Source organism: Protopterus annectens, chromosome 1.part0 (genome assembly GCF_019279795.1).
Source record: "Protopterus annectens isolate FY-2018-M chromosome 1.part0, PAN1.0, whole genome shotgun sequence".
Classification (NCBI taxonomy): Eukaryota; Metazoa; Chordata; order Ceratodontiformes; family Protopteridae; genus Protopterus; species Protopterus annectens.
The window spans coordinates 660,761,132-660,778,321 of record NC_056725.1 but is presented as its reverse complement, the minus strand read 5'-3'; the positions used below and the strand labels follow the sequence as shown (position 1 = coordinate 660,778,321).

General features: G+C 41.0%; 1 protein-coding gene across 6 annotated transcripts in view; it reads right to left on the bottom strand.

Annotated features, from left to right (window-relative positions):
- Positions 1 to 17,190, bottom strand: part of SYTL3 (synaptotagmin like 3) — a 1,329,495-nt gene that overhangs the window by 319,094 nt on the left and 993,211 nt on the right. The window lies entirely within an intron of this gene.

Here is a 17,190-nt window from a genome sequence, read left to right as displayed (position 1 = left end):
GACAAACAATGGGAAAATAATGGTGATAGGGAGGATTTGACAGCAAACTAGGGATGGCAGTGACTCAAATGAAGAGAAACACTAGGATGTGGGCTAGGGCAGCTATTATCTCCCAGTACTGTACTGCCCATGTCAGACCCAGTAGGAGGCTACACAACATCCTGTGCTTCCTCACCACTGTGTCCTGGCTCTAATAGAGTTGTCTCTGATGAGCAAGGACACAAATCTATATGCTGCAAGTGGAGTCTTTCCAGGTGACCAGTAGAGGGATTCAGAGTACCAAGTCCACCAGCACCCCCCTACTATCACTACATCTGGCAGACATATTGTTCCCACCTTGGTAAAACCACTGGTGGGAACAACATTGCTCCAGCTGGTGAATTCCCACCAGAGAAGGGACTAGAGGGCTTAGCAACCTTCTCTGAGAATAGCAGTGTGAAAGTGACCCTAGCAGGCTCAGATGTAGGTTTGCTTGTAGGAGCTGGTGGTCTGTGGTGGAACTGTAGTCAAAAAAGAGGATAGAGTGAAGGGACAGCCAACCCAGGTGCAAGGTGTTGGGGGAGTGAGATCAAGATATGCTGTTTGATCATTACTGCAGTAGCTGGATTCATGTATGTGTGTGTGTGTGTGTGTGTGTGTGTGTGTGTGTGTGTGTGTGTGTGTGTGTGTGTGTGTGTGTGTGTGTGTTTATAATAAAGTGCAGCAAGTATTTTGCTACAGTGTTGAAAAGCAGAAAGAGTTTTTTATTTCTTATTTTTTTTAAGTTATAGCTCTGGGATGCTGGTGGGGAAAAAAGGACCCATTAATGGAATAGGTATGACACTCCCCCAGACGTAGCTGTGTCAGTGGGTGTAACCTTGCAAATGTTTAGGGCCATCATGGAGGCACAGGCTTGCAATACTTCAACCTTTGCTGAAATTATACAGGTATTGTGGGGTTGCATGATGACCTAAGAGAGTGAATGTCTCATATGTGTGACATTTTCGACTGGATCAATTGCCTATTGGTGCATTGCAGGTCCTCACATTCTACAATATCACATGCCCGGTATGCTTAACTAAGCCTCTCCACCTCTACTGAAGGTGACATGGGTAACGCAGCCCATGGTTACTGTCGTGCAGTAACACCACTTATACAGGAGGAGTGTACAGTCAGAAGAGGGCATCCCCAAGGCTGTGATTCTCACATCAGTACTACAAATGGTACAAGACACTGTTCACAGTCATGCAGCCCACCTTCCTATGGCCAAGGTCATGTTGCTACCCATTACACTCCTGGAAGAAACAGCATCTGTGGACGGACACACAAGAGATGATCACCACATCTTCTGCGCATGTCCTGGACCTGTCTGTTACATCAAACAACAGTACTGCAACAACTGCTGAGGCTGCATCCCAGCATACCCACACAAACATGCCACTACAGCTCCCAGTGCCCCATCATAGACACACAAACATACACACCCACAAAGCAGTGACAACTGCCCCACCCAAAGCATTTTGCAGTAATTGATTCTCACCTTTGAAGGGAAATTGGCTGGATGTAAAATGGCTGGCAAGGGCAGCTAGCCTAGTACTTCTCTATGAAATATGAATTAGCATGTACTGTGGCAACTATGCTGCTTGGCTTCCTATGCTCAGTGAACCTCTAAACTGATCTCCTCATGTGCATGACCACTTGTCAAGTGCAACCACCTACCACAGTACAACAAATGTTTCTGAATCTCAGGGATCATCTTTTCCATTTCTGTAAAACAGACTAATTATCTCTCAAATGAAATAAAGAATCAACGCATAAAAATAGCTCACTCATTTATTATGACAGATACTTTAGTCAACAGGTCTACATAAAAGTCTATGTCTACAACTCGCTTGTGGACTTTGACTAACATAAATGGCCAAGATTAATAGACAAGTTATGCTGTATGCAGTGTGCATTTCCACCAAAATCAGTCATGTGTACATAGATGCAGGATAGTAGCAATACAGTACCAACACCATGCCCAGGTGACATGCACACTGAGAAAGACTATACAATATGTACCAAACATTTCCAACGTTCAGTGATACCATCCTAACGTGGCTGGATACTTGATGTTCTGATATAACAAAACATAAGCAACATATAAAGAATATGTTGCTTATGTCTACTTCTGCATAGCAACCTACTATATGTTGTGCTACCCTAGTGCATTATCCACCATGTTATGTGAGTGAATGGGCCCTCTTTCAATTCAGGATTTGCTACTTTAGAGATTATATCAGGACCAATGTACCCCTGCAAGGACATCAAAAATTTGGCTAGCTCTACCAACCTGTTTTCATGTGCCCCACCTCTGTGGCCAATGTGTCAACTACTATAGAAGGTGCATTTGCCTTGACATGGCACAACACAAATGTGGTCTGCTTACAACATTATCATAATAAGTGATTTTGGTCCCCACAACATTTATGTCATGGACAACTGTCTGCAATGTCTGGTCCTGTAAAAGCTGATCAGCACTCCTTCTATCCAACAGGCAACTTCCATATGTCCCAAGTGCCTGCACTAGAACATCATTTTCTACAGTGAATCTCTCACACCACTGTTGACCACCTCATCCACAGGATATGTCACTGAATCTCACACTGACACAAATGTTCTTAAGGAGGGGCTGACACAAACAAACTGGTGTCAGAGCCATGGGCTAAAACTGAATGCCAAGAAATGCATAATAGCATCCTTTGGGAAGTCATCTATCCCTGGTAACTATCATATTGACAACACACCCCTTAGAGTTGACCCAGTAGTCGCAGGCTTAGGGACACACATAGATCGTAATCTAACCTTTGACCATCATGCATCTACAGTGGTGAGGAAATCATTCTACGTTGTGTAACTTATAAACAAAGGTATGGTATCAAAATCCAAGGAAGTCATTGTTCCAGTGTATTTGTCATTCATCAGACCTATCATTGAGTACAATGCCTCCTTTGGTATGTACCTAACCAGGCATATCCAATAACTGGAATGTCCAAAGAAGTTTCTCACTAAAAAGAATACAGGGCATAAGTCAAATGTCCTATGCAGACCGCTTCAAGGCCTTATCTATATTCTGTCTCCTACAGGCTTTTGAGGGGAGATCTATGCCTGGAATACAGGGCATTGTCAGACCCCACTCTGATGGACCTCCTGCATATCCATAAAACAAACACCACCAGACTTACCCGTTCTAAAGATTTAAACCTTGCCTGTGATATAAATAGGACCTGCTGAAGAGACAGGTATGTATCCCAGAGACTACCCCATCTATGGAACAGGCTTCCCTATCCATGTAAAGCAGAGTTCCTCCCTAACCCAATTCAAGTGCAACTTGGACAATTGGATGGAAAACCAGAAATTCATCCCTGCTTTGGCTCCTATGTCTCTAATGGACACAGGTAACCTGTAAATGGTTCATCTCCCAGGCCCATGTTTACACTTATCAAGGGTATCAGAAGTTGTCAGACATTTAGGATGCATGGCTAGGCTTAAAAAGGCCATGCATTAGCCTAGTAAACACCTATGAACCTATATGTAGACACCTGTAAACAGGTGATGAAAAGCTGTGGAGTATATATGAATGGGACTGCAGGATGCCACTAGGGACTGAAATGTAACTTAGTTATACCATACTACAATCACAGGGAGAGCTAAATGAATGCATACAAAATAAGTAGGGACAGATGCAGAAACACATATGGCAGGTGTACTTGCCACACAATGGTACAACATGCGCACCTCACATAGCTCATCCAACTTGTTAGAACCAGCAGGTATGTAAAGGCTAAGACAATCATTCCTGGTGCCGACATCAGGAACACCAAAGCTAATGTCAGTGATACAGTCCTACTTCAGTACAGCATGTGTGTGCGTATGGGGGGGGGGGGCATGTAACTGCTGCACTCACCACCACAAACCAACACAGCTTAAACAGGCCATACCCTTGGCATGATAGAATCTCCATTTAACCATAGCCTCCAGACATGAATGGAGGATTACAATGGTTATCCCTCTACACATAGGGTGCTTTCCACAAAACCGGGGAAATACAAACCCATAATTCTGACTAGTCTCATGTAAAGCCATGAAAAGGATTACCATGAATCTGACAAACAATGACATATGAAACCTACAGACACTGGATCCTACCCAGTTTGGTTTTGTCAAAGGCAGGTCGTGCCTACTTAACCTGGTGGACTTCTTCAAGAAGGTCATTAAAGCTATGGGCAAGGGCAAAACCATACACACTGTCTACCTTAACCTGGCAAAGGTGTTCAACACAATAACTCTCTTGGGCATTGTAGATGAACTTACAAAATTTGGAATAAAACCATATGTCACCTAACAGATAGTGAGCTGGCTAAATGGTAGTACCCAAGAAGTTAGGATAGGAGAATCAACCTGCACAAAGAGGCCAATCACTAGCAGATTCCCACAGGATTGGTACTAGGACATGTTCTTGTTGATATGTACTTCTGTGCAGTCAAGGCAAATATCAAAGGTATCTGGCTGCCCATGTTTGCAGATGACTCCAAACTAGGTGTGGTCAATGAATTCACCAAAGACACCAATACCCTTCAAGAGGGCTTGAGGCAGACAAATGGTGCCAGAGCCATGGACTAAAATTCAGTGCAAAAAATGCATAATATTATCCTTTGGAAAGACTGCCACCCCTAGAAATTACCACATTGATAATATATCCCTAAAAGCAGATTCAGTGATCAGGGATCTGGGGACACATGTTGATAGTAACCTGACCTTTGACCACCATGTGCCTGCAGATGTGAGAAAAACATTCTATGTTGCAAACATTATAATTAAGGGCATAACATCTGGGACCAAGGCCATTGTTCTACTGTACACAGCTCTCATCCAACCAGTCATATGAGCACAATGTATGGCTCCCTACTGAAATGTCAGCACTCAAAATAATGAATGCCAACAAGATGAAAAGAAGAGAGATTGACAACCTGGGAGAACAATGAATCACTAACTGCTCTTCTCCTTTAAACTTCTTTTTTGCAGGAGGTCATGCCCCCAACACACTCAAACAACTCTGAGATCACAGTACCTTGGAGGAAAGGGAATATTCTGGGAAATGGCCCTCTCATACATCATTTATGCATGTCCGTTTTTCCTGCCATTTACTCTCCATGTTTCAGGACTCACTCTAGTGGGTCCCGACATTTCAAATGGTTACCACAATACACCACTCTGAAAGTATCTGGCCAGGCTCTTGGGTCCTCACAAAGAATACAGGGAGTAAGCAACAAGTCTTATGCAGACCATCTGAAAGCCCTATCCCTACACTTCGTCTCCTACAGACTGCAGTACTATGATTTCTGTCTAGCCTACAAGCATCTTCTTGATTCCACACTGATGAATTTGTTGCATATCCATAAAACAAACAGTATCAGAAGTAACCATTCTAAGCACCTACACCTCATATGTGACATAAACATGATATGTTGCAGGGACAAGTATATGTCTCAAAGGCTGACCCTTTTCTGGAACTGGCTTCCCATCTATGTGAAGCAAAGCTTATCCCTAACCATATTCAAATGTAACTTGGACCACTGGATGGGAAATCACAGCTTTATCCCTGGTTTGGCACTGATGTCCCTAATGGACAGGGGCAGCCTGTGAACATTTGATGTGTATAAGCCTATATCGTAATGTAAAATTCCTTGGGGGCATTAATACCTCAGCAATATTTTGGCAAATTTGTGGTAAGCTTGGCCAGGCTTAAATGTCTCTCAGACTGATAGCCTAGTAACCACCTATGAACCTATAATAGGCATGTATAGGTGTAGGCATGTATAGAAACAAATTGTCCTGGTACATCTACAGACAGGAAATACATGAAAACATACATATTCATATTGCTAGCCTTTTCTAATGTGAAGTCTAGTATAAGGTGGACATCCTTATGAAATGAGACAGAAACAGCTTACCGCACACTTTCAGACTACTGTGTGCTTTCTGTGACTGCCTGTACATCCAGATAATGCCTGAATTGCTCCTAATATTGCTGCTCCAATATCCAAAATAGTTTCACAAATCTGTTTTGGCCTAGCATACAAAATGGTGGTGTGCCACTAAAACATCACAAGTTAATGCCTGTTTACATAACACATATGCACATTAGGCTGCACAAGTGCCTATGAATCACTTTATTTTGCTGTTGTGAATCACAATTTGCACCTACGTTTGCTTGTGACACAACTCACCACACAAGTTTATGCTGGAAACCTGAACAGATATGCATGCTGTGCTGCAACACAGTTACCTGTTTAACTCCTCATGAGTCAGAAACCACAGTGCAAGTGTGACTGAAAGGCTACCGTTATGTTCATCATAAAAATAACTCAAATTTCAGAGGTGATTCAGAAAAATGGCAGCACCAGATACCTGGGGCAGCTGCCACCTTTGCTCCACCCTTGCTGTGCTTCTGCTGCCTACTGCAGGAGTTTTTTTTTTGTTAACCACATTTATAGTTCCTCTTGAAAATGCTGAGCTGTGTTTTAAATATATTCAGTCCAATAGCAGGATTTATTGCAACCTTCCCACTGTCTCTCCTCAATGCAGGTCTGGATAATAGATTTCCTCATCGGGCACCTCCAACAGATGTTGCCCACATAAGGCTGTGCCTGAGAAGCCTGGGGGTGATAAGGCTGATAGTGCTGCTCCAAGGGAACGACATGGTCCCTCACTAGCAGGTAGCTTGCCTTCACTGCCGTCTGACATGGCCCAGATGCAGCTACAGCAGGAGATGGAGGCCAAGGTGGAGAGAGGGGTAGGCAGATATATGGCCTAAAAGAAGAACATCTAAGAGGCTGCAATATTTGTCAGCATGGAAGGAAATGGTCAACAGACCAGGCTGTTTTGCCAGGGATGGTCTGCACCTCTCCCCTCCAGGCTTTAGAATATTAGCGAAAATATTGTCTTCCACCACAGTACCTTTTTTAGGCAATGCCAAACTGAAAGTACTTCCAACATAGCAAATCAAAATCAAGAAAATCTAAAGGTATTACTGCTCAATGCTAGGAGTCTAAACAAAAAACTCCACTCCCTAGAAGCTCTTTTTACCCTAGAGAATGCTGATGTCTGTGCAGTCACTGAGACATGGTTTAAAGCCATGGAGAACACACCAACAGTGCAAGGTTATAATAGCTTCCACGCATTTAGGCCAGCTACTTCACAGCCAGGGACTAAAGGTGGAGGTGTCTCTATTTACATAAAAATAAATATACTTCAAGCCTGGAGAAACAGGACACTGTACTTGAGCTGCTCCATGTTCGAATCAACATAGGTAAAATACAATACCACTTCCTTACAAGCTAGAGGTCCCTATCTATGACCCACGAAACTCATACCATGTAGTTAAACTTATTAAAAACACTAACCATCCAACCCACTACCATATTCATGGGTGACTTTTAATTATCACACTGTTAACTGGAAATCATACAGGCAGAGTGTCCCCTGGATTTTGTAATCACAAACTCCCTGGACCAGATTGTCAATACACCATCCAGGAGTGCAACCATACTGGATCTGGTCCTCAGTAACATGGGACAGTGCTGCACATCCCCTGCTGTAATGTGTTCCCTGGTAAGGTCAGACCACAAAATGGTCTCAGCTGAAGTAAAAATAAAACCTGGACCCCCAGCTAAAACTAGAATGTTCAGAAACTACTCTAAGACTAACCTCCTGCTATTAAGTGATAACCTGGCAAACTTTCAAGCCCCCATAAACCCTAAGAACACTGCTGCCTATGCAGAACTATTCACAAAAACCATGTATAAGCATGTTAATAGCTGCACAGAGGCAGCTGTACCCACCAGGAAGAAGTACTGAGCTAACTCAAAAAACAAGCAACCCTGATGGAATCACAAAATCAATAGGCTGTATAACAGAAGGAAGGAACTCATGGCAAAAATGAGGAGGTGCAGCACCCAGCAGGATAAAGGAACTCTCATCAAACTAAACAAACAACGCAGAGGACAAATAAAGTCTACTACAGCCAAATTTGAGTTAAGTTTGGTCTACCAGGCCAAGGGCAACCACAAAGCATTCTTTAGCTATGTCGACAACCTCAAAGGCAATGCACAATTGTGTGCAGAACTCATTGTAAATGGAGCCACCTATACTGAGCTAGAAGATATAGCAAACCTCCTGGTTGATAATTTTACCCCTCCCTCCAACCTTTCCTCAGGAAATACCATCAAATATAACTCCCTCTACTAATACTAGGGAGCAGGTCCATAATGCTCTCTCTAAGACCAAGAACATTGCACCAATGGGCCCAGACAATATCCCAGGATGCCTTCTAAATAACATGAAACATGACCTGCCAGGGCCTCTGGAATTGCTATTTAACTGTATCCTCCAAACAGGCTTCATGCCTTATGAATGGAGAATGGTAACAGTCATCCCCTCTTCACAAAGGTGGGCCATCTACAGACCCTTGAAACTACAGACTCATAAGTCTCACTAGTCTTATATGTAAAGCCATGGAAATGGTCAATAGAGATATATTAAAACTCCAGACATCGGACCCAACCCAGTTTGGTAAGGTCTCCAAAGCAATGGATGAGGGAAAAATGGTTCACACTGCCTACTTTGACCTGGCCAAGGCATTTGATACAATTCCCCACTCGGGCATAGTTAACAAACTCAAAAGGCTAGGTACAAACTCATATGTCACCCAGTGGATAGCCAATTGGCTCCAAGACAGGACCTAGGAAGTTAGAATTGGGGAGTCCACCTCTACAAAGAGGTCAGTCACAACAGTCACAAGTGGAGTCCTTCAGGGCTCAGTCCTTGGACCGCATCTTTCTGGGATTTACTTCTCAGAACTCAAGGCCAAAGTCAGTGGTCTCTGGCGGACTAAATTTGCAGATGATTGCAAATTATGAGCTATCATTGAATGTCTCACTGACACAAATGTTCTTTAGGAGGGGCTGACACATTCAAACAACTGGCGCCAGAGCCATGGATTAAAACTAAATGCCAAGAAATTCATAATAGTATCCGTTGGATGTCATCCATCCCTGGTAACTATCATATCGACAGCATACCCCTTAGAATTGACCCAGTAGTCAGAGACTTAGGGACACACACAGATAGTAATCTAGCCTTTGACCATCATGTGTCTAAAATAGTGAGAAAATAATTCTATGTTGCACAACTTATAAACAAAAATTGTGGCACCTAAGTCCAAGGAAGTCATTGTTCTACTGTATTCGGCATTCATCAGAGCTATCATTGAGTACAATACCCCCTTTGGTATGTACCTAACCAGGCATATCCAACAACTGCAACATCCACAAAGGTTCCTCACTAAAAGAAAGTAAAATGTCCTGTGCAGACAGCCCCACGGCCATATCCCTGTATTCTGTCTCCTACAGGCTTTTGAGGGGAGATCTATGCCTGGCACACAGGGCACTGTCAGACCCACTCTGATGGACCTCCTGCATAGCCACAAAACAAACAGTACCAGAATTGCCTTTTCTGAAGACTTAAACCTTGCCTGTGATATAAATTGGATCTGCTGGAGAGAAAGGTATGTATCCCAGATGTGAATCAGAGTTCCTACCTAATGTAATTCAAGTCCAACTTGGACAATTAGATGAGGAACAGGAAATTCATCCCTGGCTTGGCACCTATGTCTCTAATGGACACAGGCACCCTGTAAATGGTTCATCTCTCCCAGGCCCCTGCTTATACTTATCAAGGGCATCAGAACTTGTCAAAGATTTGGGATGTATTGCTAGGCTTAAAAGTACCCTTGTGGTCGTTAGCCTAGTAAACACCTATGAATGGAAAGGTCTACATGGGTGACATCTAGCAAATGGCCCCAGGAGACTGAGTGACCATACTACTGGCTACTCATCACATGAACCTGAAATGGAAAGGGGGCATTGGTCAAGTAACTTTAATTTACTCTTTAATGTTAGCAACTGACCATTCTCTGCATGGCTGCATTTGGAAAAAATTTGCTGTCCCAAAAGACATCCAAACAACACAAGCACACCAAACAAACAGCAATCCACACACATACACCTAAACTCTTACACCTAACCCTACACTACACTATACATACACCACTAACTATCCACTTACCTTAACCCAAACCCTAACCCTAAGGTCCGTCACTATCGCACAGACACCTCACCGTGCCCTAACCCTAACTCACCTACCCCACCCTAACCCTTACGTCCACACAATCGCACACTTACCTGACCCGCACCCTAACCCTAACTCACCTAACCCGCCCTAACCCACACATCCACACAATCGCACACTTACCTGAACCCGACCCATAACTTTCCACCAGAGCGCTGAGAATACCGAAGCAACAGAAACGGACAACCAAATTCTTTCCCTAGGAAAAAAATTTGGTTTTCTGTTTCTTCGATATTTTCAGCGTTCGCTGAAAACGGGTCGATATTAGAACACTCGACATTTTGAATGTTCGGTGTTCTAATATAGACCCTATATTCACCTTCTACATCCTTGTTTTCTTAACATTCTCATGCATCAAACAGTCTTTTCTCTGTAGTCCTCCAAAACAATTTCCACTAACCATTGTACTTCTCACACATCAGTCCTTGAACAGTGAATCATTCAGTTGCTTCAGCATACTCATTATAAAAATTAAACAGAATGCTTTGAAAAGAAAAACAGGGTTGATCATATTTAATGCTTTTTGAGCATCATAGCTGTGTCATATCCTCCTTTTACTTTACAAAGTTTAGCCTTGACCCCCAAAGCACCCTCTGGACAAGGATAAACGCTTCCCAAAATGGCACCTGCACCAAATAACAGACACATAATTTCTTCCTATAAGACCATTATAACTCCATTGTTTAATTATATACATTTTTCTCTCTACAGCAATTTATCTAGTTCACAATCTCCACAATTAAAAAAAGAAACGTAGGAAACATAGTTGGAAGGACATCATAGTATTCTTCCAATGGTTATTTCTGAACACAGAAGCCTGGAAAGAAAAGACTTCAGGAAACTTGTATATACTGATGTTTTTGGAAGTACCTTAACATATTTTGTAAAGCAGATTCACATACTAGTTTTGTAGTGGACAGTAAACAGTAACATTCATTTTAAAACAGTTTTCACCAGTTTTATGACCACTTGCTCAACCCCTACTTTCTCATTCCCACACCATAGCACTTCCTTGACACACTGACGGCCCAGTCTGAGATCAGGAGTGAAGTGGGTAGTAATACCAGTGAAGTTGTAAATTAGGTAGTCCATGAAACAATGCATCTTGAGACAGACAATGGTGCATAAATACATTTTATATATTATTCATATTTTATTTTAAAATCACACATCATTTCAGCTGCAACATTCTAGCAATTAACAGATAAACACAAACATAATAAATATATAACAAAATTATGATGCAATACTGAACAGAATTCAGATGAGCACAGGAATAAAAAGCATAAAAACAGCAAAACTAATACATAATATTGTTCATGTCACACTTTCTTTTTACATCGTTACAAACATCTTATCCTGCTGGTCTTTAAGTCATGAGTAAAATCAGCACAATAAAAGAATATCGCACCACAAAGGATGAATGCGGAACTGCCCACAGTAACACAAACACAAATGATAAAAAGTCCACAAACCAGGCAGGAAACGTATGATTATAAGCATAAAAATCAGCACAGTTTATTCAAAATGGTAAGTGCTTTCACAAACGGCTTCATCAGACCATATAAAATCAGAATGGTCGCAAAACATTTAAATCCATTATTACAGCCAATCAAAACTCAATCAATAATTGCATCATGTTAAAGTAGCACTCACTCAAAATGCACCAAAACATCAAATCATCCTTAGATCCTGTGTATATGCAGAATTCATAAAAATCATAAAGACGAATAAAAATGCATACATCTAATTATTATAGATATCATTTGTACATGCAAAGATCATTACAAACAGTAATTATAATTATGTAAGAACAAAAATTATAAAAAAGTATTATAAAACTTATCAAAAAGCTTCATCTATCCAGGCAAGAATAAAAAGCCTCTCAAAGTTCATAAAGATGAAAAATCAGAGAGTAGGTACATACATCCATGTAGACAGTTAAGGATATATATATATATATATATATATATATATATATATATGTATATACATATACAAAAACAAAATATAGTGAATAGTAAAAGTCCCTACACAGTAACAGCAGCCATTTTTATGAGTAACCTTAATTACTGGTTTGCTCCATTATATCTGTACTCATCTTCAGCGAAGCATTGTGACCTGTGTTTATAAACAGAATGTACAGACTAAAGTACTCTCAATGTCCTTAGATATGAGTATAAGCTGGGGTCAGAGAGACTTTTAAAAGTCTAGACAGTGAACAATATGAGAAACCACGTGACGCTGGAAAGGATGAGTTAGACCATCATACATAACCCACACCTCTTTCATCATTACCACTACCTAGCATTCTCTCTCATACTTTACTATGCCAGTCTAATAAAAAAATAATATCCATTTTCTAGTTCATCCTCCACTAACCCCTCCCCCATAAACACATTCAACTGTGCAAACCTCCCCCACCTTAGCTTCCACATCAAAATCCCTAAACAGCTCTACAAGTTCACTCCAATCATTTTAATACTCCTTATCAGAAACAGGATTGAAACTAACTCTGGACCCAACCATCATTCTCTTCCATCCACAAACTGCAGACTCCCATATCACCTGTGCCCTCATCAATGCACAAAGCACTGCCAACAAATTTGACCAAATAGTTATCTTCTTTTTCTCCCACAACCCAGACATTACAGCTGTCACTGAATCTTGGATCAAATCAAGCAGCCCCAATGTCCAGCACCTCCCTTCCTCATACAATTATAAGTATGATGCAAGACTGGTAACTGGAAAGGAGAGGCTGTTTATTACTCTGCAAAGGCCATCTTAAACCCACTACCCTAGCCAAAACCAACTCTACAACATTGACATACCCCATCTGAGTCCCCTAAAATATACCACCAAGTAAAACAAACAGCATATCTTCCTCCTCCTCTCTTTCTAAATTAAAATACTGAATCTCTGAAATAGTGTCAACAAAAACAAACATCTAATTATCCCGGGGGTTTCAACATTAACTTCTAAGGTCCACTCTCAAATGATATTTCTAAATTTCAAGCTAATAAGGACTTCTTACAGCTAATCACAGAAGCCACGTGCTCAAATCTGCGCTCCAAAAACCACTCAACTTTTTACCTGCAACAATGAAGCATCAACTGTTTCAACATTTACACTCTTTCCCCAAACTTCAGTGATCACCCACCAGTCATTTTTCAGATCAGCAACCTGTCTCTAAAATCTTGCCCAAAAATGATCTCCTTCAGACTCCAATCCACATAAAATATCACCAAACTGACAAAACATCTAGCAAACTTTAACTTGTCTACCATACTGAACATCCAAGACCCTAACATAGCATCTACAACCCTGACCCAAAAACTCCTCCAACTGTCCAACTTCCCTGTTATAAAACATCTTTTTAAAAAAGAGCAAACCCCATGGCTCACCAATTAACTGAAATCTGGATGACGTCTGGTAGTCATGGAAAACAATCAAACTTCTGACAATCATACCTCCTTTACCAAACACCAGAACTTGGGTAAGCAATTCATATGGAGGCGCAAAGCAAACCATTTCAAAACCAAGCAGCTTTCCCTCTTAAATAAATCCAAACATTTCTGGCATGAGACGAGTCTGATCACTGGACACAAATCACCTGACAACAAACTCTTTCTAAACCTAATCCAGACCAGTCAAAGAACTCCCACCTATTCAGACTTTGTCAGAAGATTTAGCCACCCTCCCCAAACTATTAACATCTCCTCTCTCTCACAGACCCCTTCCCTTCATCACCTTCCTACTTCAATGAAAATCATGTAAAGAAATTTGTAACTTACTTAAAACATACCCAAAGACCCCCCCCCCCCCTCAGGCATATATCACATTTTCACTGGTTTATATACCACTGCAGGCAACTTCTTACCTAGCCTGTTTATCACATATTTAATGTAATGTCAAACATCTGGAAAACAGCACTCTCTAGCACCTTGCTCAGACAATCTAAACCTGCTAACACCTGACACTTTCATCCAACTTCCATCTTATCCACTCTTGGAAAGGTGTTAAAAAACATGTATAAATAACTCTCAAGATGCATTCAGCAATACCATCTCCTTTACCCTAAACTAAGCATGGATTCTGTCATAGTACAATGATGCACTTGGATTCTAACTGATGAAATTCTCTTCAACATGGACAAAGGTATCTTGACAAAAGTAAAGCAACATTCATTGACCCCAAAGAAGTGATTGACCTAATCAAACACTAACTTGCTCTTGTCTCTGTTCAGAACACTGGCATCAGTGACATGTCAATCACCTGGTCCCAATACTTCCTGTTGAACAGATTCTTTGAGGTGAAATTCGTATTTTCCTTTTCTCAGCAAACACCTCTTTCAATGTCAGTACCCCAATGTTGTATCCTAGCTCCTCTGCAAATTGTCCTCTTGGATGCTAGGAACATGAGAAGAAAGAACGAGGTAAGATATAACAGAAAAGCCCTGATGGATGTCTAGATGATGGCCTCATGGCTGACTCTTGCCCTGAGGGAATGAATGGCTGAAGACATTTATTATCCATGGGAGAATGAATGGGCTGTAATAATCAAGGGAGTAATGGTTGGAAGGCATTGAGGACCAAAGAATTAAAAAAAAAATTCACAAGTCTTCAGACTCCACTGCACATTCCCTTTCATCATACCTTACGTATCTGTGCTAACAAAGCATTTTCCTACTGGATCTCACTTCCAAGTGCCCTTCACTAGCTTCCTGCCTTTACTTCCTTCAGCAGTAAGCTCCAAGCGTATGTACAGCAGCAGTGTGAATGAGGATGCACTGGCCTTTAATCACATCTAGCTGCTTTTATGTTAATTCCATGGACCAGTTTGTTATGAGCAGTACTCAGTATTCCTTGTATATAACCATATACTGCTCTTTCTATATGATATATCATTGCTTATTTTGTTCTACTGTCCTTGTATCACAGTTGGTTTCTTTTTTCTCTGTTTTCTTAACTAGCTTGTTACTGAAAAGAGACAGAAGTGATCCAGGTCATACTGCCAGTAGTGACCTATTTCTGTGTTGTGCATCCATTCAGCTGCACCCACACAGCCTGATGGCAGTGAGATAGAGAGCTTGTGCCTTTGCATTGACCTTTCTGCATGGAGAGGTTGCACTAACCTTTCTTAGTGATGTCACATGTATGGAAACAATAGTTACAAAAACAACAGAACACAGGATTCTCTGCTTACTGACTTTGCTGCTCAGCCTTAATTAACAAGAACCTGCATATTCCTTTCCCTCATTACAACTATTTTGTGTTTCTGCCCTTTCCATCACTGAAATCCCTTACTTGTTTTAAATGTAATACTTTTCAGGAAGGCATTTAATGCATCTGCAACTCTACAAACATATGTTTTTGGTACTCTGGTACTCTAGACACCCCAAAATGCTGTCAGGCCCATTATTTTTTAGTGAGACTCAAGATCATGGTGTTGGATACCCTCAAAGTGGTGAAGGAGATCTCCACCTTACTCCTAAAAGCCTTACCTCTTATTGGGTTTGACTGCTGCACACAATGCCTTCCCTACTGCTCCTTATGTGTACAACACGCAGAAGTCCTTACCACTGAATACTGCTCTGTCATGTGGCCAGGCACCCATGAATTTTCAGGGCTCGTGGTTTTGTTTTTTCTGCTTTAGTTGTGTACTACATTTAACTGTTCTCTCATGCAAGTATACTGTTTGGGTTTCTACCGAAATGGGCACTGCCCAGTTACACAAGTGCAATTCTTAAAATGTAAATTATTATCCTCTTTCTCATTGCAGATTTTATAAATGAAATATTTCCTTTCATGTTGTTTTATAACTTTTTCAGGATGACCAATTTTCATTTTTACTTCACTGTTTCCTTATACAACAGAAGTATGTCCTTACCGGTATGATCTTTGGCCACAAACACATGACCTTATTCAGGTCAGACACCACACCTGTCAACTTCTTTGCTCAATGAGTACATTCAAAAAAAGCTGGGGTGGGGGCAAAGGCCCTAAGTCAGGGAGGATTTTTAAGTATCACTCTAATTCACTTAAAAAAATAACAATATGAAGTATGAAACTCTATTGTCTGACATTATTGACGGATTATAATCCTCAGTGATTTATCTGAAAATCACAAATTTTATGGGGGACAAGGCAAAAGTATGAGACAAAATCTGGGGTACTCTGTAAAATTCTGGACAGTTGAGAGGTATGTCATAACACATCCATCTACTTGCTGCCTTAAATTAGTAACCTTTTTGTAAATTCTAGTCTCTGTCACAGATGATGCAAATGAAATGGGGAGGCTTCTTGATTTCAGGCATGACTAAAAGGAAATTGTCAATTTTTGTTCAAATACTGTCAATGTAATATGGTACACACTTTTTACCGGTATTTTATATCATAAATAGTATTGCTCACTCAAAGAATCAAATTTAGTTTAACAATGAGCAGCAGTGTAATACATTTAATAGCAGCGCATTTATTTAAAAAATATAGCACACATTTTGAAAGTGTAACTCCACAGAGATACACTAAATTAATAAATAAAGCCTGCCCATGTCATCACAATAAACAAAACATGCTGGAGGGATAGGTTCCTGACCCAGAGACTCCCCATACTCTGGAATAGACTGCCCATACATGTCAAGCAGAGTGCCTCTTTGGTCCTCTTCAAAAGGAACCTTGATGATTGGATGGCAGAAAGGAAATTCACCCCAGGGATCACGTCAGTCGCCCTGCTGGACAGGGGTCCAGGGAAGTAAATAGTGTGGGAAGAAATATCCAGGGAATTGTTATGGCTAGGCTTGTATAGGCCCTAGGGCTGATAGCCTAGTACCAACCTAAGAACCTATAATATAATAATGCCAGTAGTTGCCATATTGTACCATTTTACATGCTATTGTTCTGAATGTTTTCTGCTTTATCTTCTATTGTTTCCTGAATAGACAAAAAGCTAGAAGAAGGCAAATAACCCCTGATAGGT